The sequence below is a fragment of the Cavia porcellus genome, unplaced genomic scaffold (genome assembly GCF_034190915.1).
Source record: "Cavia porcellus strain 051 isolate PalLab524CR breed Dunkin Hartley unplaced genomic scaffold, mCavPor4.1 scaffold_15, whole genome shotgun sequence".
Taxonomy (NCBI): Eukaryota; Metazoa; Chordata; class Mammalia; order Rodentia; family Caviidae; genus Cavia; species Cavia porcellus.
The window spans coordinates 21,172,489-21,194,400 of NW_026947498.1; the positions used below are offsets into that span (position 1 = coordinate 21,172,489).

A 21,912-nucleotide genomic window follows, 5' to 3' on the forward strand; every position below is an offset into this window, starting at 1 on the left:
TAAGTATATCAAAACAATGTAAAACCATTTAAGAGAATGACAGCATTACAGAGTATTTAGAATCGACTAACAGAAAATGAATAATGGTTTCTGTATAATCTCCTTGTCTTTAAAAGGTTTTTGCTTATACTATCGTACATAATAAAATCCAGTAAGATACAACCTATTTAGACCATTGGAGACAGAAGGACAAAAGCTAGATGAGACTTCAAAACAAGATGATATTAAATCAGTATTACCTATTAAGATGTCATTTTCTCCAAAATAGCTGTTCCTATCATCCAATCTTCTCTGCCTCATTTCTGTTGAGCTCTTATTCTGTCAGTAGCTGTCAGTTTGTCCTCTTCACTTTGTTCTCTGTTCCATTAGTTGTGGCCTCCACTATTTCTGGATTCTTTGTATTTTTCTTTTTTTAGAATATCCTGCAATACTCTCTGTAGAGTTGAATTGGTGGTTGCAAATTCCCCCAGTTCCTCTTTATCCTGGAAGCACCTTGTTTTTCCATCAATTTCCAGGGACAGTTGTGCAGGATATCTCAATCTTGGCTGGAGATTATTATCTTTCAAAGCTTGAATTATTTCCCCCCACGCTCTTCGTGATTTGATGGTTTGTGCAGAGAAATCTGCTGTAATTCTGATGGGTGCTCCCTTGTAAGTGGTCTGTTTCTTGTCTCTGACAGCTTTTAATATTCTGTTCTTGTATTGAATTTCTGGAATTTTTATTATTATATGCCTGGGTGTTGCTCTGTTTGGGTTGTAGGTAGCTGGGGTCCTGTATGCCTCATATATCTGAGTATCTTTACCTTTTGCTAAATTAGGAAAATTCTCCTGGATTATTTCTGTGAGTAGCTTTTGTAGTTCATTTGTTTGTGTCCCTACTTCTTCTTTTATGTTCTTAATCCTTAAGTTATGGATCCTCTTATCATCTTCTTGTCTTTGTATTATTGCTGTTTGTTTCTTTGTTATTTTTAAGAAGTTTTTCATTTCATTCTCCCATATTACAATTCTGCCCTCCAGTTCAGATAGTCTGTCCTTAGTTTCTTTCAAGCTGTTATGCCAGTTTTCGATAGAGTTTTTAGTTTCCTGGTAATCTCTTTGAACCTGCTTCACGTATTCTATGCTTTCCCTGTTTTCTCCATCAAACAATTCTCCCCTCTTTTTCTGTTCTTCCATTCCACCATCTGTTTTTTCTTGGGTGGGGCTTAGCATTTCTCTAACTATTTTGCATACTTCTAGCTTCAGGTCGTTGATAACTTCATTCCTGAATTGATCTATGAGGCTCTCTATATGGTGCTTTATGTGTATTGGTGCGGTGTCCGCTATTGCCTGTTTCTCAGAATTGGGGGCCAAGGAGCCTTTCTTGTTGCTGCCTCTTCCCATATTCTCTGTTCCTTATATATGCAAGCTTATATGAGAGGCCCAGCTTCTCTCCCTGTCAGCCACAGCCTGATCGAATTGCGCCGGTTAGGTGTTCCCACTCACTGCTGCGCACCAGGCAGCCTACGCGGGGGCCCGCCCCTCCCGGCCTCCGTCAGGCTCTGGGATCTGGGTTGGGCCAGCCTACGGGGTCTGCCGGCAGGGTCACGCAGGCCAGGCACTTTTCACCAATCCCGCCTGAGAGGGGAATGTGTGGCTGGAGTCGCCACCGCACCCTGCTCCTGCAGGACTGCTCTGGCCCAGAAAGTGCGCTGGAGTCAAACTGTGGTGGAGTGTCAGTTTCTCTCACTCACCTCGCCACAAGTCAGAACATGCCTCCCTGCCTGTCCTGTTTTCGACTCCGTTCGCAGACTCCCGTTCTCAGAGTTTCCGCGCATCTCTCTCCTTGCCGAGCCGATGTAGAGGCAGCCAGCCACCGCGCGGCGGGAAACCCAAATCGCGGCTTCCAATGGCGCAGGGTCCAGCCTCAGCAGCGAGACTTTTCTGCTCCTGTTTTAGCACCAGGACTGCATTCCAAGTTGGTTTCTCTCAGCCGAGTTCGTTCCTGAGTCAGCAGAGCATAACTCCACCTGCTTATGTCTCTTTAGTCCGCACCATACCTGGCTTCTGAGCCTAGTTTTTCAGAGAGCCTCCGGTAGTTGCTGTTATCTGTCCACCATGTTCTCCCGGAAGTTCACTGTCCAATTTTAGAAGATGGAGGAAAACAGAAAATATAGGAATAAGAACAGAGAAAATGATAAGTGGTGTGGGTGGAAAACACAGCACCAAAGAGCATCATGGATGCCTTACTTATCAAGTATCTAGAAAGTGTATTAGCTTGGCATGATGACACACCCCTGTAATCCCAGCACTCAGGAGGCTGAGGTGGGAGGACTGCCATAGTTCGAGGCCGGCTTGGGCTACAAAGTGAGAAATGAGTTCAAAACTAGCCTGAACTACATAGCAAAACCCTATTGCAAACACAAAAACAAACAAAAAATAAAAGAAAAAAAGTGTATCAAGGAAGAGGCAGAGACTAGTATGTCAAGCCTGATGACAGAACGAATAAGGTATGAACTGAACACTGACTTTCTGACATCCTCAGGAAAATACACAGAAAATCAAAGCCTGAGGGGTGATTCCCACCTAAGAAGTTGAACAGAAGAGGTCAAAGTCCAAGGTTGTGGCATTTGAAGAAATGGAAAATCAGATATGCGGTATCCCACAAAGTCAAGAAGAGAAAGTGATTCAGGAAGAAATGTCATTGTTGAAATACAAACAATTGTGCTGCATCATTTTTAAATCTTCTGAGTGCAATATTTGACAAAACAAGGACTTGAGTGCCTGCAGTTTATTTTTAGGAAATTATCCCAAGAAAGTGGGCTGATTTAGTGAGGGTCAAGATAAGGAACCAGGAAAATCCAATAAAATATAGTGGATTAAAACTAGTTATGCTGTACTCTGCTGCTCCATGGAATTTCAGGTAAAAGGTTCTTAAGAATTTGCTTTCCAAAAACTGCAGACTAAAAAGTTTTTTTCCTGCCCTCTTTTGTTAAGAATTGCTACTAGGTGTTGTATTAGTTTTTTGGGGGGTTTCCTATAGCAATATAGCACAAACTAGCTGGATGTTAAGCTGTAGAAATATATTTGCTCACAGTTTTGGAGTCTAGAAGCCTGAGGTCATCATGTTGGCTCTGAGGGCTGTGGGGAAGAATTTTTTCTAGGCCTCCCTTTTTGACTTACAATGGCTGTCTTTTTTGTGTTTCTACATAGTTTTCACTAATTGTGCCCAAATTTCCTCTTCTTTATATCAGTCATATTGGATTAAGGTCCACTCTAGTGATCTGATTTTAACTTAATTACCTCTGTACATTTCCTCCTCCCCATGTCATATTCTGAGGTATTAGGACTTCAACAACTGAATTTTGGAGTGGAAGAGGAGAATGAAATTCAGCCGAAATGAAGTGGTGTGAACTCTCTTATTCTTTAGGATTCCTCCTTACGGCTGAAGACATTTCTAAGGATTTCATAATCTAAGGGGTGATTAACATGTTGGAGAATATCTAAGCAACTCAGTAGGGGCTTAAGTGGGGATCCTATGAGTGTGAGAATTATTCATTAAAATCTCAACTGTATTTTGGGCACCCAAAATATCTACAAGATATACTCAGTATCAGCTTAATTTACTATCATTAGTGATCTTTAAATGGGCTTTTGATGCCTGATAATGTTGGCTAGTGATTGCATTTTTTTTATCAAGTCATTTTCTACCTGCTGAGCATCTATTTATTTACTGCCTTTTTTTCTCTTTTAACCTTTCCCCAGCTTTCAGTCCAAGTCAAGAAGCTGCTTCAATTTCACGGAGAAAATGGAAGCAATCAGAAGAGTGCTTTCACGAGCCCACTCCATCCATCCATCCTGGTTGAATAACCTTGTCCTCTACCTTCCCTCTCTCTACGTCTGTACCGCCAGCGGAGGCCAGCCCAGACCATCCACTACCTCCCTTCTCCTTTCGGCCTCTCAAGCTTATGGCTTGAGTTCTTCACACTCCACCCACTTCCTTGACATTAGTTCTCCCCTGGCTGTCTCATCAGCATCCACATATTCTACTCTCTTGAGCTTAATTCTTTATCTTACCATTCTTCCATTTTCCTTTCTTTTTATAGGAAAAGTTCTTAATGGCTGCCTTCCCCTACTGTACCCAATTTCTGTCTGATTGTCTGAATACCCACCGATCAGGCTTTTAACATCTGTAGCCAGAAATCATCAGCAGTTGTCGCACAATCCATGCTGAATGTTCACCAGTTTGTCTTGATGTATCTGTACCATCCGACATTATTCTGTCTCCTGTAGCGTTGCCGGCTTGGATTCAGGTGACCACACTCACCTCTTTGCCACTGGTAGCAGCAGTCTCTCAGTTGCCTTTTACAGAATACTGAAGTTTTCTTCCACTTCAGTATTTTCCTTGTTAGAAACCTTAACATTGTCTTAACTCTTACTTTCTCTCTCACACTAATCCTTCAGAAAATCTTGCTTGTTCTTCTGTAAACATAAGTAGAATGCACCACTTCTGACTATCTTCACACTAGTGTTTCCCATGCTACTGTCCTGTGTTTGCTGGCTTATTGCAATTATATTATTGTGGTTCCCCCAATAATATTCACCCCTCTTTAGCTTATTTGCAATAAAAAACTAGAGTGGTTTTGTTAAATACAGGTCAGAGTCAATCTTGCCATGGCTTGTCATTTTCCTGTAGTCCTATAGACTATAGAAAAATATGCATGGCTGGCTCTCTATAGAAAGGGAGAAGATAACTATGTAAGAAGAAAAAACTGAAGTCTGTATGGGTTAGGAGAGGCATAGATGCTGAGGTTAGCCTTAGACTGGACAAAGGAGCCTTTATAAGTTGTAACAAGGTAGAACAAGAGATTTGGCATAGATGGATAGATGTTTGTGGTAGAGTATGAAACTGTTCTCATCTGATTTTTTCCTGTTTTTTTTTTTTTCTTTTAGAGACAAGATCTTGCTATGCAGTTAAGGTGGGCCTTGAGCTCACTTTGTAGCCCAGGCTGGTCTCAAACTTGCAATGATCCTCCTGTCTCAGCCTCCTAAGTGCTGAGATTACAGGCATGTACCACCACACTCAGCTCTTTTCCTTCAGTTTTAGGGACCATCCATCAAAGCAGAGATGAGAATACTGAGTCTAGTGAAGGAAATGGAATGTGGAGAAAGGGAAGAAATGCATGAAACACAAATTAAGAAATTATGAGTGAAATTATGAATTTAATGAACTACATAATAGATCTTGCTGGATGTCTAATATTTGCAATGCGAATGACTTGAAGAGTACAATAACAGGATAATAGAAGCAAAGTATTCATCATGGAGCCATTACTTTGGCTTAATTTCTATTTTCTTTGTATCTCAGTTAAGCCAGCTTTAGGTAGCTACATTTATTTGAGGTTCTGTGATCCTATTTATTTTTCAGATCACAAAAAGTGGATTAAGTTGGCAAAATATGCTTACCCATATTTACTGTCCCCATTCCAATTCCTGTATCCAAAGGTAAATAACATTCTTCCATGGTTCTTTATTTTTATGTGTACAGATTGAGCATGATGTTGAGGCTCAGACTCCTGGAGAAAACGGCAGGTAAACACAGAGCAGAGAAAATCAACTTACCATTATAGGTTTTCAACATTTTGTCTAATTATTTCATCAGTCTTCTTATATTTTTTGTAGAAAAATAAAAGCCATCCGAAGCCTAAGCCTCCATCGTAACAGTGTATAATGTACAAAATAAATTATGTCATTTTTGTGTGCTGTTTTGTCACAAATTTTAATTTATGCTCATTTCAAATAATTCATAGACTTGGCACATAGTCAGATTTTGGGAGCAAGCTTAATTTAAATTCAACAAGTTAACAATAGTGAAACATTTATGTTTTAAAATGGAAAAAATATACAATTCTACTTTGAAGATCCCTTATTCTAAGTGAAGTGTTAATTTTGATCCACTAGCTCACAGGCAATATCAATATGTTCATTACTTTTATTATTTTTATGATGACATGGTGGAAAAGCCCAAGTAAGAAAGGAGATGTCCTTGAAACTTAATTAGTAAAAGCTCAGAGAAGTGGGACAACATACAGATAGGTTAAGACGGTGACTTTGAACCATGTCAGTTGTTGAACATTTTCTGGGTCACCTATAATGAATTAGCCACATTTTAGGGTTGAATAGTAGGTTTGGAAACTAAATTTGTAGAATTTTATCCTGCTGCTTGGTGTAGGTTTCTTCCTGTGGGGGTGAAGATGGAAATCCACAAAATAAAAAACAAGCAGAAAATGCCCTTTGTCAATGCTAAAAATAGTAAAAGAAAGTAAGTAGAAGATTAGATATTGTGAAGAAAGTAAACAGTAGATGTTAAACATTGGAATGTAAACCAAATGTATGGAAGAATTTTCACAAAACATGAAGAGAAAATATATGCTAATAATATAGGCAAAAAATAAGAATAGACAATGAATAAGGCTGAATTATCAATGGTTAATTCTGAAATATGAATATAATCTCTAGTGTTATGATTAAAATAAAAAATGTCTCTTCCAAGGCTCATTGTGTTGAAAACTTGACTGCCAGCTAATGGTCTTTTGGGATATGACTGAACAGGGAGGACTTTAACATCATCAAATAGATTATTCCTGGTTGAGTTCATTAGCTGAATCGGTTTTCAAGAGGCAATGCGTAGTGGAGGAGGCAAGTCACTGTGGATGTGTCTTGAAGGTTTCATTCTCTCTGCCTGCCTTCTGCCTATCTTGATGTGAGCTGCTTTTCTCTACCACATGCTGCCTTCTTTGATGTTCTGCCTCCCTAGGGGCCAGAAACAACGGCATCATAGGACCATGGACTGAAACTTTTGAAACCATGAGTCAAATAAACCTTTGCTCCTTTAAGTAATTAGTCTCAGGTATTTTGTCACAAGGACTGAAAGCTAACACATGTAGATATTGTGAAGTGATTTTCCAGTTTAATGTACTCATTATTCTTTTCTTTTTCACCAGTCAGGAAAACAGGGTTTTCAATCTTCTTTTATTAGTACCAGTCTTTCTTAAGACTTATTTGCCCTAAGTGATGCCAAAATGCTTCAGGTTTATTTAACTCCAAAATCATAGATCCTGCGTAAAAAAACAAACAAACAAACAAACAAAAAAAAACAGATGAGTTTGATCTACATGTCCTTCATTATTAATGAAGGATCGCTGTTGGCTGTTTTATGCCTTCTTAGGAGAAGTGAATACAAACTAAAATGAAGTATTACTGCACATTCATTAGAATGGCCAACACAAAAACAAAAAAAAACAAAGCCCAAAATACATGTTGGTGAGGATGTGGAGAAATTAAAACTCTTCTAGACTATAGATAAAACAGTGTAGCAGCTGTGAACAGTATGGAGCTTTCTCAAAATCTTAAAAATAGAACTGCCATACGATCCAAGCAATCTCTCTCTTGTGCATTGATCTGAAAGAGGTTCAATTAGGATCTTGAAAAGATGTTTTCACACTTTATTCGTTGCAGCGTTGGTTGCAATAGATGAGATGTGGAACAGCTAAATTATTATTGACAGATAAGCAAATAAAAAGACGTGGCATTTCTATGCAGTGAAATATTATTTAGCCCTAAGAGAGAAGAAAATCCTGACATATGCAACCACAAGAATGAAATTTGGTGACATTGTGCTAAGTAAAATAAGATAGTCACAAATGCATAACTAGTGCGTGATTCCACTTATCAAGCATATAACATTGTCAAACTCATGGAAGCATAGAGTAGGAGGGTGCCTTGTCTGGGACTGGTGAGGAAAAGAGAAATGGAGAGTTGCTAATTGGTGGGTATAAAGTTCAGTTATGCAAGATAAATATCTTTGAGAAATCTGTAATACAATATCATGCCTATCATTAACAATACTTATTGTGCCCTTAAAATTTTTTAAGGGTTTAGATCTCATATTAAATGTTCTTACCACAATAAAAATATTAAAAAAGATCTGACTAAATGAGGAGACATAAACATCAACAACACACATGTACTTGCAAACAAATAAACAATGTGCTCCATTCATCAGCACCAGTCCTGCTCAGGATACTGTTTGAAACTCTGAGAAACTGGTCTTGCTCACTCCGATGTATGCACATGCAGTTCTACATTTCTCACAAACTTCTTCATGACCCTTAATTGGGCTGCAAAGGAATAGGTAGACATTATTTGTCCTGTCCAATACTTATTGGTATTCAATCCTCATTGTGAGGTAGTAAGCAGAAGGAAACTTAATCAAATTATGACGCTTAGAGTTGGGGCTATTAAGAAGTTCTTAGGATTAGTAAATGTTATCAAGGTGGAGCCCTCATGATTGAATATACTTGTAGATGTATGAGAAGAGGAAGAGGGACCAGAAGATACATGTGTACACGTGCATTGCTTGTCTCTCATCATGATATCTGTCGTATCAGGGCTCAGCCAGTAAGAGGCCATCACCATTTGCTCCTTGTTCCTGGTCTTCCAGGACCAGAAGCTGAACTCAGTCCTCATAATTTACCTACTATGTGGTATAGTGGTATGAGAAGTGGTAAATGGGCTTATACAATGCATTTCTTCCTAATTCACAGGCTCTATTTTTAAGCTTGAATAAAATATATTTCCTGGGTAAATGGATTTGGAGAAATGTCAGATCTCAATCACAAATGAGGTGAGACCTCTCTTTTCCTATTTAATTAGTTTGTAATGCTTTGCATTGAGCCTGGACCTACAGTTCTGCTTGGCCTTCCCTTCTTGTAGATTTTAACTTGGGAATTCTGCTTTAGTTTATTTTCTCACCATCTGGTTTTAGGCCAACTCTTGTCTACATTAAAGGTTTTATCTTAAATTTGCTCTTAAAACAGAGCTTGTAATTCAGTATAATACTTTTTCCCTTTATGTCTATAACTCCTATAGAGAGAAATTAGACCATGACTGCTGGGAGGCTATGTATGGTAGGAGGTTGGGGAGGTTATATAAGGCAATTTTTTTATTTTAAGGGCCACTGACTTACAAAATCAAATAGAACTTTTTATGTCTTGGACTGAGTTTTGCATAACTAAGGCTCACTTTTTACTCACTAAAAAAAATCTATTTCAAGTGTTCTGTGTCTGACTTATCAGCAATCCATTTATATTACCCACCAAAGAGAAGCTATGAAACGTGTAAATTGAGAATTATTTTAGAAAATAATAAGGATACGAGGGTATAAATATCCTGCTATAGAACCAATGAGAGTGCAAAATGATATAAGTATTAGTCTAGCCATTTATACTAAACAGTGTGACATTAGTTTTTTCTGGATAACAAACCACCATAAAAATCACCGTAAAATAGTAAGCATTTATTATTCCGTTCAAGTCAATAAATCATCTAAGAAGCTTGAGGCTTGGCCATTTGGCTGGCTGTAGTTCATAGATGATTCCACTGGTCTCAGCTGGGCTTTCTCACATGTCTGGGACCAGGCAACTATAAACTCGCTGTGGTGGCTTCTGCTGAGATAAATGGATTTATCTCTATGTATGTGGTGGCCTGGTCAAATGGCAGATTCCAGGAAAGTGGGAGGAAATATGCAAGACCTCTGGGACCTAAGCTTGGAATTGGCAAAATATTTTCTGTCAAATTATGTTGGCTAGGCAATTTCAGAGTCCAATTCAAATTCAAGAGGTGAAGAAACAGATTTCACCTTCCAATAGGAGGATCTGCAGCCATATTACAAACATACGTGCAATAAGAGGCTGACTCCTACTTGATATTTGTCAGTAGATTTGAAAGCTAATTTTTCCCTAGTCTTCTTCTATACCCCTACCCACGATCCAGAAAAGCTGATCAGAAAGACTGAGTGCTTTGGAGGAGGGAAAGTACAAATCACACACTCTTCTATCCATGCAGGTGACTCTTCCCAGCTGTGCATCCCAGCCTCCATTAGAAACCCCTGCCAGTCTCCTTTTCTTGATCTCTGAAGGCTAATTTAGATCTGCATGAGAAGAACAGGTGACTCTTTCCAATAAATCTTATTATTCAAGAAGTAAATAATATTGTAACCGTGTGTGTGTGTGTGTGTGTGTGTGTGTGTGTGTGTGTGTGTGTAGTACTATCAGTACTGACAATACAAATTTGCTGGTCCATGTAGGATAGAGTCGCGGAAAATATGGAGACAGGATAAATGTGAGGAAGTGCAGCCATCTGTGTGGTCAACATTCTCCAGGTCACAACAACCTGCAGATATGAGTAGTTTGTACCAAGGGAGGCATTTTTCTTACATGTGTATGCATTTCCCTTCTTTTGTGGTGGTTCCACTATTGGCTGTTATAGTGACTACATTTATTAGTTAGGGGTCACTGTAGTAGGTTGGTAGGTGCTAAACTCCCCCACAGCACTGTTGCATGGATTATTTTCCTTATGCACACTAACCTGATGGAACACTCCTCAGCTGGGGCATGCAGTTGTTATTTAAAACAATAAATAACACAATTGAAGACAAAATAATGATCAATTGTAAACCTTGAATATGGTTATAGGTAACAATTTCTTATTTACTTGAATATGGTTATAGGTAACAATTTCTTAGATGCCATTGTTCAAAACAAGTTACATATTTATACTCAATATCAGCAGGGCAAGCATAAATATTTCTTTAAAAAGTCGTAATCAATAAGAGTAATGGGATGCATAAACGTCTTCACACAATGGAAGAAGTTATTTGTAATCTATAAAAGTCTACCTATGAACTTTTATAAAAATGGTCAAAGCTTTAACATTTCCTTAGGGTTTGACCTAATAATCCTCTAAAAATTTAAAGTATGAAAAGCATGAAAATTTAAAGTGTGAAAAGTATAAAAAGATATTAAAAAGATAGAGCTATGAGAAGTATCAAATCCCTTATGCAAAGATACTCCTATCAATAGGGAATTTGTTTTGAGTATAATACTTTATTATGACACACATCATTCATCCATTAACATGAAATCAGAACACCTAATAATATAGAAAAATGTTACCAAATTTTAAGTGTTCATATAAAAATTATATAAAATGATACCATTTTGTAGAAAAAATCTTTATACAATGATATTAAGCAAATCAGGATGATTAATGTATCAATCACTTTAAGCATTAATCTTTTTTATAGGGAAGCATTCAAAATTCTTCTAGCTAGTTCAAACTATAAAGCTCATTATTGTTGACTATTCTTGCCCTTCTAGTATGTGGAATGCCAGAATTTGTTTATCCTATCTAATTGCATCTTGGTACATTGATCCCCCTTCTCATTCACCCCTTAACTTTCGGTAATTATTATTCTACTCTCCACTTCTTGATGTCATTGTTTTTTCTATTTTAGATTCTCTAGTGGCTCTAAGTTTAAAATCAGTGGTCTTTTTTTTAGGTGAGAGGAATATAAAATGCATAATTTTAATTGATCTATCAGTGATGATCTTATAAAAAGTTGCTGATCGGAGAAACTTAGTTAAGACAATTCTTCACGTTTGCTTTATCTTTTGATTGTTTTGTGACATAGAGATCCAATTATTCTATGAAGTGATGAGGAGATTTTAATTAGTATTTGCCGTGTTTCCCTTTAAACTCACAGTGGTTTCTTCAAAGTAAACCTTACCTAAGAATCTAGATTATTGCATGGAGCTGCTTTGGCTGAAGTAGTGGTATAAGGAAGAGGCTGAGACTGCTGTCCAGCTGGTACCCTTGATCCTCTTCTATCTGTTGGCCCTTGATGCAACTGTGAAGGACTCTAAGAGAATCTTGTTGAACTATTGGTTTGAGATATAAGGTAACATAATATTGCACTCAGAAGTAAATCCATGTATCATCTTGCTACCAACATTAAAAATAGCTCCACTAATACACCACAAGCTTAAAAGCTGTGATCAGTTTTTAGGAGTTTACAATTTTTATCAAGAAAATGTTTGAATTTCAACACATCCATTAAAATGATTGCGTTATCACATTTTCATAGGGAACATCTGTTGTAGTCAACATGGTATTACCTATAATTAAGGCCACAGAGGATTTATTCATCCATTTGCACACAGGGCTCAGCATGCTGCACATACTGGCTCTTATTTTAGTAGGAGAGAAGGTAATATGCAGGCTGGTAATATAGAATCAAAGGTTATGGAGTCCAAGTAATGAGTAATACAGGACATAAATTTCGACGTATAGAAAGAGGCAAATTATCTAGAGTTTTAAGTCCTGGTAGAACAAAGAAAGCTTTGAGACTTGCATGATGGGGTGAATATTTAGAACTAAGCTGTCTGCAGGAAAAGACAGCAAAAAATGTAATTGAATTCCCCCAAGGTTTTGATCTTAATGTAACCCAATTCTGTTTCAATTATCTTATGTTCAAGCCAACCAGCTAGTAGGTGTGCAGGGCCTTAATGCAATTTGCAGGCTCTAGTCTAAAATGAAAATGGAAGACCCCTTGTTAAAAAATCAGCAGAGTCCTGCTAAGGGCGCTAAAATATAAAGATTTTTATTTCATTTCACATTTTCCTCTGACCTATAAAAATTTTTTATTTAATGTTATTTGAGGTTTAAAAATATTAAAGTTTTAAATCATTTCAGTGAATTTTACTATAAACATTTGTCATATAATACCAGTATTAATGCAAATTTAAAGTCATTTAATTCTTTCTTAGAATCACCAAAATTATGCATTTCATAATTTGCAGCCCACACATGCTTGTATATTTTGGTACTACTAGAACAGTAGAAATGCTACCTAAAACTGATTCAACTGATTTCATAGCGCTTTTTGATATGCACATATTCTACCACCATTTTCTGCTTTTGGCTCATGGAAGAAGAGAAAGGAAGGATTGGAAGAACTACGTGTGGTTGCCTTGTCTTCCCAGTTCCTTCTTTGTCATCACTTTCAGCACAAAAATTTTGATGAACACAAGGAAGTAACAGAATAGGAAAGGACACGACAGTATTTATGTACCATTTCTCTTTCCTAGAACACTACTGCTTTCTTATTGTATTTAAAACAAGTTTCAGTTCAAATGGAGAGTGTGGGCTTTCTGGGCAATAAGAGTTAGAAAAGAGACAAAATGTTATCTACTGACTTAGAGAAAGCCAAAAAAAAAAAAAAAAAAAAAAAATGTGGGCAACCTCTACCGCTGGAAGGAGCAAAAAGCTGATGCATCTCCTTGAGCCTCCGGAGGGAACCAGTCATACTGACGCCTGGATTTTAGCTCACTGAAACTGGCTTTAGACACCTTACCTCTAGAATGAAAAGATGGTACATTCTTGTGACTGTAAGCCACTGTTTGTGGTAACATTTTATAGCAGCAGTGGGAAAGTGGTACACATCTCTTCTGAATATTTTTTGAAGTGTAAATATTTCCTCAAAACATAGGTTATTCTACCTAATAAAATAAGTACTATCTGAGAGTCTGCTTTTATCAATGAGATCTAATGGAATTACATGCATTTAGGATAAATGTTATTGAAACATTTTAAAATAGCCAAATACAATTCATAAACTTAATGAATTTATTTATGAAAGTACAGATTTATTTTAATCTGTTGCCTAATTTTAACATATTTGATTACATACAATGACTAAAAAGATATGTATGACAAAAAACACACATGACTTCATGCATTTTATAGTCTATTAGAGAAATAAAGCAAGTACAAAAATAATTACATCTCAGATTATACGTGCAGGGAAAGTGACTGAAAGTGATATGGGAACTCATGCAAAGAAAGAAATTAATATGTTGTAGATGACAGAATGGGAGGCCAACAGAATGGTTTCTATGATACAGTCAAGCTTTTGTTGAACCTTTAGGGGCAGTTGGAAGGAAGTATTACTTAAATTTGAATTTAAAGTAAATTGTGGAGGTAGTTGAAACTCTACAGGGAGCAAGCATAGAAATTAAACATGAAAGAGTACCAAAGATAGAACATCATAGAGTTATGGGAAGCACAGGAAATGGGATCAGAGAACAGGATCAATGCATTTTCAAAGAGGCAAGATGAGATTGGAAGGCAGAGAAGACTATGTCAATCAAGGTGAGCGAAATTTTAGCTTAAATAAGTTTTAGATGCAACAAGGGAGAAATTTAAATATGAAGTTTCAGTTTTCTTTTTTAAGGCTGGGGAAAGATTTCAGTTGTTCAACATGAATAATTGCCACTCAATATTTTCATAAAGGATTCCCTTAAGAAAAAAGAATGCTCTTAAAAATGTTAAGAATAGAATGCTTTATATATTGTTTGTTAATATCAATGATGTAATTACTTTTAAATGTAGTAAAATTCAAACCATCCCACAAATCGCACCTTTTGTATCATCTCAGTTCAAAAACTAAACTGTCCTATAATCTTGCATTTTATTATACTAGCACTTTCCATTTCTTACTTCTTTTTTTAAATTTTATTTTGAAAGTAGTAAAAATATAACAGAACAAGACAGAACAAAGCCTGTTGAGACAATGCAGTGAAATTGGTACAGAACTTCAGTAGGATACTGGGATGGTAGTAATATGTAGTATACTATATCTTGTTATCTTCACAATAGTTGTCCAGTCAATTAGGTATAGCAAAATCAAACCAAAAACAGAATATTATATAACCAATTGAGAATATTGAATAAAACAAAAGAAACATAACAAAATAGTGAAAACAATTTTTGCCTTCAAACAGAAGATAGAAGGAAATCCCCCATATTTGCTATATTGCATATGGTCATTTTCTCAAGAGATGCTGAGACATCTATCCCCAGTAGCTATGGGTTGGGGGAGGATGTTTGATTTTCAGACTAAGCACCAAGTCCCTGGTTCTCCTCTCCTTGGTAAGCCAGGGGCACTTACCAAGAGGGCGGAAGAATAAACTGCCTAAGTCCCACCATGGTGGGATCTCAGAGTGCTGGTTCTCCTCCTGGCCCATGCTGCGGGTGCTTACCAACAGGGAGGAAGAATAAGCTTCATTTCTCATTTCTTTTTTTTTTATTTAAGGAGAAAAAGAAAAAAATAGAAAAAGGGCACAAGTTATACAGAATTTCAGAAAAAATAAATAGTAGGAAATCACTAGTTGATAGATTACATATTGTCATCTTAGAAGTAGTTGTTCACATTACAAAATTAAAGCATATAAAGTAGACATTCAAACAGACTGTGTTTACAGTTCTGTTCAATGATCCAACAAAACTCAGTAATATGGTTATCTATCTTATACACTTAAATATACATGCAGTTATATCCTATAGATCACTTTCTTTTCCTCTCTCTTGTACAATGACAATTACACATTTTGAGTTTTATTACTCCCACAGTTATTATTTTTTTTGAAGAGAGTAAAACCAAATGTGACATAACAAAGCAAAGTCAGTCAAATCAAAAGGATGGACATAATATATAATGTAAAAACAGAATACAAGGTGATCAACAATGGTTACCATAATGCCTCTTGTTATCTTAAAAAGAATTACCTATATCATCAGTTATAATAAAATTGAACAAAACAGTAAAGAAAAAAACCAATAAAACCGAAACATTGGAGACATTTCAGGACTTCAAAAGAAGATAATAGTCAAACCAAAATGGGCGTCATAGTGAATCTTACTGTCTTCACAGTTGTTGCCTATACTTTCAAACTTGGTACTATCAAGCAAAACAGAATAGAGGAAAATCAGTCAAAGCAAGATGGTGAGAGCAATACAGGATTTCAAATCAAGTTAATAGGAAATCAAAGTGGGTTACTATAATATATCCTGTTATTTTTTATTTTACCCTTAATTAAAAAGATAAAAATAAAAAAGTAAATAATAAAAAAAGGGGATTGAGATAAAAGAGGACATAACAATAAAACAGCGCAGGTCAAAACATAACAATTTAAGCAAAATAGTGTTTCACCACAAGATATCCCAACATAAAAGTAATTACCATAGTGTCTCTTTCCTTGAAATCTTTGAGTATAATTTCGTGTACTGTCGCATCAAACATATCAAGACAATGTAAAACCATTCAAGAGAATGACAGGATTATAGGGTATTTAGAATCAACTAATAGAAAATGAACAATGGCTTCTGTATAATCTCCTTGTCTATAAATTTTTTGTTTATATTATCACATGTAATAAAATCCAATAAGATACAACCTGTTAAGACCAATGGAGACAAAAGAGCAAAAGCTTGATGGGACTTCAAAACAAGATGATACTAAATCAGCACTTATTATGATATCTTGTTTTCTCCAAAATAGCTGTTCCCACCATCCAACCTTCTCTGCCTCATTTCTGTTGAGCTCTTTTTCTGTCATTAGTTGTCAGTTTGTCTTCTTCATTTCCCTTTGTGCTCCATTCATTGTGGCCTCTCTGCCACAGTTTCTGGAATCTTGGTATTTTCCTTTTGTAGACTATCCTGCAGTATTCTCTGTAGAGTTGAATTGGTGGTTGCAAATTCCCCTAGTTCCTCTTTATCCTGAAAGCACCTTGTTTTTCCATCAATTTCTAGGGACAGTTGTGCAGGATATATCAATCTTGGCTAGACGTTATCTTTCAAAGCTTGAATTATTTCCCCCCACGCTCTTCATGATTTGATGGTTTGTGCTGTAATTCTGATGGGTGTTCCCTTATAAGTGATCTGTTTCTTGTCTCTGCTGGTTTTTAATATTCTGTTCTTATATTGGATTTCTGGAATTTTGATTATTATATGCCTGGGTGTAGCTCTGTTTGGGTTGTAGGTGCCTGGGGTCCTGTATGCCTCATACATCTGAGTATCTTTACCTTTTGTTAAATTAGGGAAATTCTCCTGGATTATTTCTGTGAATAGCTTTTGTAGTTCATTTGTTTGTGTCCCTACTTCTTCTTTTATGTCCTTAATTCTTAAGTTGTAGATCTTCTTATCATCTTCTAGCCTTTGTATCATTGCTGTTTGTTTTCTTGTTATTTTAAATAAGTTTTTCATTTCATGCTCCCACACTGCAAATCTGCCCTCCAGTTCACATACTCTATCCTTAGTTTCTTTCAAGCTGTTATGCCAACCTTTGATAGAGTTTTTAGTTTCCTGGTAGTCTCTCTGAACCTGCTTCACATATTCTGTTTTCTCTATTTTCTCCGTCAAATAATTCTCCCCTTTTTTTCTGTTCTTCCATTCCACCATCTGTTTTTTCTTGTGCGGTGCTTAGCATTTCTCTAACTATTCTGTTTATATCTTGCCTTACTTCATTAAATACTTCACTTTTGAACCTGTCTTTGAAGCTCCAGAGATATCGCTTTATGTCTATTGGTGCCGTGCCTGATATTGCATGTTTTCTGCCCTCATTCTCATTTGCATTTACCTTTCCTGGATCAGTGTTCTCCTGATTGGGGACTGAGGACCGTTTCTTGTTGCTCCCTTTTCCTATACTTTTTGTTCCTTCCATACAAGCACATATAGGAGGTCCAGTTTTGTTTTTGTCTGTTACAGTTTGTTTGAATTGCGCTGGCTAGGTGTTCCTGCCCACTACAGTGTACTAGGGAGACACAGACATGGGCAGCCTCTGCTGGGCCTGCCCCTCCAGTTCAGTCAACCTACTGAAGACTTCACTGCTAGGGTGTGCCACCAAGGTGCTGGGACATGGTTTGGGCTAGCCCTACTGGGTCTTCGTCCGAGGGTCACCCAGCCCGTGCGCTCCCCACCAATCCTACTTGAGAGGGGAATATGCGACTATAGTCACTGCAGCGTCCTGTTCTGGCTAGTCCGTATGGTCCCAGAATGTACTCTATTGGAGCCTCCTAGTCTATGGAAGGGTCCCCGTTCCTCTCACTCACTGCAGGTCGATGCAGGGCTCTCGCCAGTCCTGCTCTCAAGTCCATTCGCTGATTCCTGCTCTCAGAGCTTTTGTGTGTCTCTCTCCTTGCTGTGCCGATTCAGACGCAGCAGCGGTGGCAGGAAATTCAAATCGCGGCTTCCAGTGGTGCGGGTTCCAGCTTCAGCGCTGAGATTTTATCTGTTCTGGTTGTAGCACTGGGATTGCATTTCCAGTTGGTTTCTCTCAGCTTAGTTCGTTCCTGGGTCAGCAGAGTATATCTCCCCTGGCTTAGGACTCCCCACACCGCACCATTCCTGGATTCTAAGCTGGCTATCTCAGAGAGCCTGCGTAGCTGCTGTTATCTAGCCACCATGTTCTCTTGGAAGTCCCATTTTTTATTTCTTAAATGGCATCTAATATTCCTTAGAATTTCTGTTGACAGTATTCTGCTTTGTCAGCAGAAACATATGTGCAGCAAGAAAAAATTTTCTTTTTAGGTTATGCAGTAACAGCACATATGCTATACATTTTAAATTGATTAGTTTTAATGTTACCAGCACTTGCTGTTGTATTAAGTTGACTCACATGATTTGTATTAGTTTAAATATAGCTCTAGGATCTAATAAAGGATCCAATGAAAGAAATCCAAATTAAATTACTGAATTTGTTTACGTATCTACAGCAGAGACAACTACAAATGAAACAAAAATTAACAGCCTTTCTCTGTTGATAGTTCACATCCCTGCCAGTCCCTCGTAAAACTTCATTTTGACATCTTAGTGATCACTATCTTCTAAGGTTGGCTTTTATCACATTTTATGCAATTGCCTATTTACAGACCACTTTCAAATATTATCCTCTGTTAAAGTAAAATGTCAGTCTTGCTATCTTTTTTTATGCATGCAGTGAGATTGAAGCTTGGTAAGATTAACTTGTTAGAAGTACGATACACAAAAATTATAAATTGTTACATGTTTAGAGTTAAAAGTGCAACATACAAAACCACATTTTGAGAATGCTAAGCACAAATAGTTTCTTAAAAAAATTCTGCTGAGTTAACAGTTCAAATGAATAATAAGTAATGGTCTTCACAGAGCAAGTAATTCCTCAGTTAGATTAATTCCCATTTTGATATTAGTTTTTGCCTGAAATTTTTCTTTTTAAACATATTTAAAGATAATTGAGATAGCATACTTTGCAAAAATTTGAAACAGCTAGTTTGAACAAGATAGGCGATGTTCAAAATATTCTACTTAATGTTTTCTACTAAAGTCCCCAAATAAACTTGAATCAAATTTTTTTTTCCTGTACTTTGGAAATTTTTGCATACTTCAGACTTGGAGTCCTACGGTTAGACTTTATAGTACTGCACAGTCTTACTTGTGGCTTATGTAGACAACCTCGAAAGAAAGAGAGGGAAAGGGAAGAAAGAAGACTAAAGGTAAGAAAAAAAGAAAAATAGAAAGAAAGACACAAAGCATTTTTGTGCACTGAGAAAGGCCATGCAAGGACACAATAAGAAGAGAACCATTTGTGAGCCAAGAAGAGAGGCCTCAGGAGAAACCAAAATTGCTGGCACTATGATGGGCTTTCAGCTTCCAGAACTGCAATAAAATAAATTTCTGTTGTTTAAGCCACCCAGCCTGTTGTATTTTGTTATGTCAGCCCATCCCGCCATGCTGATTAACGTATTTACTAGTAAATGACGGCACCAGAACATTCTGTAAATTTGAAACTGTTTTTTTCCTGTAATGCATTATGTCTGACTGTGCCATGCTGCATGGCCAGTGGGAGATAGACTTCCCCCCATGCCGTCTGCATGGATGGCCTGTGTTACTAGTTCTGGAGGATGTAGTTGTTGGTGTGGGAATTTCCAGAACTGTTTTTTCCCAGGTGACTGTGGAACATGAGGAAAGGGGTCTCCCTGTGTATATAGTTTTATGTATAAACTTTATTTTGTGAAACCACTTACATTGGGAAGCAGTATGTGTGTGTGTGTGTGTGTGTGTGTGTGTGTGTAACACAGCATAAGATAATTTATTGCTTCTGATATCAACAGGCAATGAATTTGTTAAAAATGAGTAACTCCCAGATAATACTTTCCTGCAATTAAGGAGGACACGCGGAAAGATCAGGCACCGGCTTACAAATACATTACCAGAGAGAATGTTCCAATATTTTGTTTGTGCAAGTTGTTGCTGAATCCACAGATAATTTGATCATTCATATCCATCTCCATAGAACAAGGTAAAAATATTTTATCCATATCAAGGGAAAGATACTTGGGTGATTACAGATACTTGGTGCTGGCAAATGTGACTCTTCACTGTTTATAGAACAGGTCTGGCAAGATTCCTAAACATCATCACCATTTATAAAATCATAAAAACCCTCTATTCAATATGAAACAAAGCCAAAGTTCATTTGCACAGTTTTGCTGCTGTAATTGAAACCACTTAGGGATGTTTATTGTTCTAAGACCAGAAACAATAAAGACAGCATAAACAAGAAACTGACCCAGTGCGATGCTATCGGATAAATCAAAGAAAAACAACTAAGTTTTTACATACACAGTTGAGCTCATTCTCTCCCTGACTGTGATTAACTTGCCAGCATGAAGCTTTGTATTATTATTTTTTTTTTCTGAAATTGGGGATGAGGGAAAGGGCAAGTCCACAGGGGTTATAAAGATAGTTCTGTCTCAGTAGATTTCTCTTTTCTTATATGTTACAATGTAAAGCTGACTAGAAAGAAAATGAGGGTAATATTTGAGTGCAGCTGTTTATTCTGTGCTTCATGAAGAAAACACTAAGCATATTTCCCTATATTAAAAAAGTTTAGTTATAGAAGTAAATGTGCTTTGCATGAAGACAACATATTAAGCAACATAACAACAAAGACCAAAAATTAAAATAAGGTTAACTGGTCCTCAAATATCAAACTATTTCAGAGACACTAGCAAACTGGAAGCGGGCTTGTGAGTTGGGAAGTTAATAGAAGGCAGCTGAGTAGTTTTACTTACCCTAAAAAGACATTGACTACTGTTTCTGCTATGCTTCCCGTGTTTGTGTTCGTAGGTTTTCAGGCTCACCCTTGTTGATGCGTGTGGATGGGATTCAAAGAAGAGAGACAAGATGGCAGAAGGAGATGACAGCATCCAGCAAGGCACCCACATGCTATTTGAATGGAGCCACCAGTTAAATTCAGCAGCCAGACATTAGATACCAGGTGTGAGGAGATCTGGAACTGGGTTCAGGAGAGTGGAGGCCAAATTTGTACCAGCTGTAATTTCCAACAATATGGCGGTCAGCTGCCTGAAGCCAAGAAAGCAGCTCCCCAGAATTTCACAGCAGTGAGGCCTGGGGACAGTAAATTATGCCATCTTGACATACAATTTATTTGTTTTGTCTCTGTGTGATTATAGTAAAGTATGGTTAAAGAAATTACTGAAAGTCTCTAATGTATTGATCATTTATTTAAAAGAGAAAGTTTTATTATGGAACAGGGTAAAACAGTGATTTCCTTATTATTATTTAATAATTTTTCCCCTGGTAACCAGTAGAAGGTGCGTACATGGCTCATAGTTTCAAATTTGTTATATAAGTCAAAGTGAAGTAGGATAGAGAAAATAAAAATAGGTAGAAAGGAGACAAGGAAAACTGTAATTTTAAAATTGTATTTTAAGAAAATTAAAGCTTTAGGTTCAAGGTCATTCAAGGATACAAGGCACTTTTATTTCTCTAAGCTTTTATTTTCTTCTAATTGACTCACTGTCTTAAAAAAATGCAATAAATCTGTAAATTGGGCATGTGTATTTCTATTGGTACTATAGATCCACAAATTCCACAGACTTCCAACTTTAAGAAATGGTACTACTAATTGGGTACTGTATATCTATACTTGAAGTATACTACCTCGTTTGCCTTTTGAACTAGTCTAGTAATAGGTGCTCAGACCCTAGGAGCATATATCCTAATCATCTGTCTTGGAGTCACTCCCAAGACCACAAAGGTATGGCCAGCCCCAGACCATAGCACACTGTCCCTCAGACTTCTCCTCCTTTGTGAGTGTGTACTTTTTTGATTCTGCCTAGTAAATCGGAGGGTGAGTCCTACACTATCCTTTCTATGGTGAAGTCAAGAACCTACTCCCAGCTACAGTGAGTGA

The 21,912-nt window shown here is 37.1% G+C and overlaps 1 long non-coding RNA gene across 1 annotated transcript; it reads left to right on the forward strand.

Moving 5' to 3' along the window:
* The first annotated feature begins 8,555 nt into the window (after nucleotides 1-8,555).
* On the forward strand, nucleotides 8,556-21,372 carry LOC106027573 (uncharacterized). The gene is made up of 4 exons (XR_001201162.3): nucleotides 8,556-8,661; nucleotides 9,882-9,983; nucleotides 19,805-19,992; nucleotides 20,823-21,372. It is a non-coding gene; the product is annotated as an uncharacterized LOC106027573 (long non-coding RNA).
* The last annotated feature ends 540 nt before the right edge of the window (nucleotides 21,373-21,912 follow it).